The sequence below is a fragment of the Myodes glareolus genome, chromosome 13 (assembly GCF_982192425.1).
Source record: "Myodes glareolus chromosome 13, mMyoGla1.1, whole genome shotgun sequence".
In the NCBI taxonomy this organism is placed as follows: domain Eukaryota; kingdom Metazoa; phylum Chordata; class Mammalia; order Rodentia; family Cricetidae; genus Myodes; species Myodes glareolus.
Window position 1 is genome coordinate 72,194,258 of NC_142038.1, and position 2,323 is coordinate 72,196,580.

Sequence of the window (2,323 nt, forward strand, 5' to 3'; positions counted from 1 at the left end):
TGTTTATACTAGTTGTAATTATATTCTTATACTTGATATCTGTTCCTAGTGTATATAGCTTTGTATTGGTTTTGGAATGCTCTTATTTAAACAAAAGCGGGAGGTACTGTGGGAGCTCCTTCTGCTCCTTCAGTCAATAGCCTGTAAGATAGCAGCCCACTTGGGCATGGTCTCTTATACTATAAATGCAGCTGTAAAGCCTGTGCTGGCTTTCTTACTTCCAGTTCTCACTTCCAGCTACTAGGCTCTGTTCCTGTTCCCCGTTTATTTAGAGGATTATGATCTAGGACAGTGATCCTGTAAGTCTCCCCTAAATAAATAACCCTTTATTATATGCAATTCTGAAATAGTGTGGGATTATTTTGTAACTTCTGCCATCAGCATATTAGGCATAAAATATTCATAAAATTATATAAAATAAGACTTCATTTAAAAAACAAAGATATATTTTAAGCTGATAATGTGACAGACTGATGATGCTCAGATGATAATAGAGTGACACATAAATACACACACATATTGTGGAGACATTCTCCACAATGTTCTCTGTTTTCTCTTTCTTTCTTTTCCTTCCCTCCTTCCTTCCTTCCTTCCTTCCTTCCTTCCTTCCTTCCTTCCTTCCTTCCTTCTTTTCTTTCTTTCTTTCTTTCTTTCTTTCTTTCTTTCTTTCTTTCTTTCTTTCTTTTTCTTCCACTGGAAGAGTATTTATTGAGTCCACCCTAGTTAAGCAAATTCTGGCATTAAGCACCTTCCTCCTTGGCAATGCAGTCTTTCATGAGTGGTGCCATGAATGCTTTCTCCTCCATGGTTTGGGAATGACCATGGCCAAACTTGGAGGTGGTGTCAATAAATTTCAGGTCAATCTTCTCCAGAGCCTGTCATTTGGTTTGCACCAGCAAGGAATTGCAGAGAGTGAGCCTTCACTTCTTGTTTCCCACCACACAGCCTTTGAGCATGATGAAGTCATTGGCTACCTCACCATAATGGACAAAGCCACCCAGTGGGTTGATGCTTTTTTTCAGAAAGGTCATAGTCAGTAGATGCATTGTTCTTGATCAGCTTGCCATCCTTGATAAAGTAGCCTTGATCAATCTTGTAAATCTTCTTGTTGATCTCTGTCCAATGATGGTGGCCTTTCTGCCCAGGTCGAGACACAGAGAAGGCCACTCAGAAAGGGTGCCAAACTCCAAAACAGGCAACCCTCAATGGGTCTTATGGGGCAGTTTCTTTGTATGCCAATGACTGGTCACCCCTTTGTAGCCTTTGCCTTTTGTCACCCCATGACATCAATCATCTCATTCTGCCCAAACACCTGGTTCAAAGAAACCTGCTGCTCTAGCCTCTCCTGGGCCCAATCTAGCTTCTCAGTCACAGTGCCCCCATTCACCTGGATCTCCATCAAGTGTGTCTTCTTCTGGCTCAGAGGAAGCAGACCCATCTGAGTGTGGGCAATTTTGCGGATGACTTGGCAGTACTTCTTCATGCTATTGAAGTCCTTCTCCAGCTGTTTCTTGCCCATGTCATCCTGCCATTTCTTACAGTATTTGGTGAAAGCCTTCTTAGATTTGTGCCAGTTCTTGTAGAAATGCCTTTTACATTCGTCACTGATGAGCTCAGCAAATGCTGTCTTGAAGGTGTGCAGATCTCGTGGGGTTTCGACGTATCCCTCGATGTCCACAACTACTATAGGTGGTGTTTCCACAATGGTTACAGCCTCCAGGACTTCCTTCTTGTTCACCTTGAATCATGGTCTGTCAACCTCCTGGACAATGTGGGTCATGCCAGTATTGTAGCCCAGAAAGGCCGTGAGGTGAACAAGCTTGGAAAAGGGTCATCCTTGGGGAGGCTCTTCACTTTCCCACGATGCCTGCTGTGGCACTTCTGAGGCAAGAAGTCCAAGGACCCATGCTAGGGAGCAGAAAATTTCCTGTGAGACATCTCTCTGTCACATGCTGCCACCGATAGAGTCTCTCTGTTTTCTATTATTATTGCAGTAGATGCATAATAGTTGCATATTCAAAAATTAACATCAAATTTTGTTAGCTATATATACTGTCATTACACATACTGTCAGCTAAAGTGTGTTCATTGTGTCCAGGCTGTTAACAAAGAAGCTGTGCAAATGCAGTAGCCTGCTGATAATGCAAAGCAGAAGCTCTAACCTCAGAAAACAAGCCTTTTATGGCAATTCTGTTGTGTTTCATACTAAAATAACAAAAAGTGCATTTGTTGGTTTTTCATTACTGTAACAAAACACCTGAAGCAAGCTACTAGATAAAGAAAAGAGGATTGCTTGGACATACAGTTCTAGATCTTTATCTAC

The 2,323-nt window shown here is 41.9% G+C and overlaps 1 pseudogene; it reads right to left on the reverse strand.

Annotated features, from left to right (window-relative positions):
• Positions 1-732: 732 nt before the first annotated feature.
• On the reverse strand, positions 733-1,938 carry LOC125409117 (large ribosomal subunit protein uL3 pseudogene; annotated as a pseudogene).
• Between the last annotated feature and the right edge of the window lie 385 nt (positions 1,939-2,323).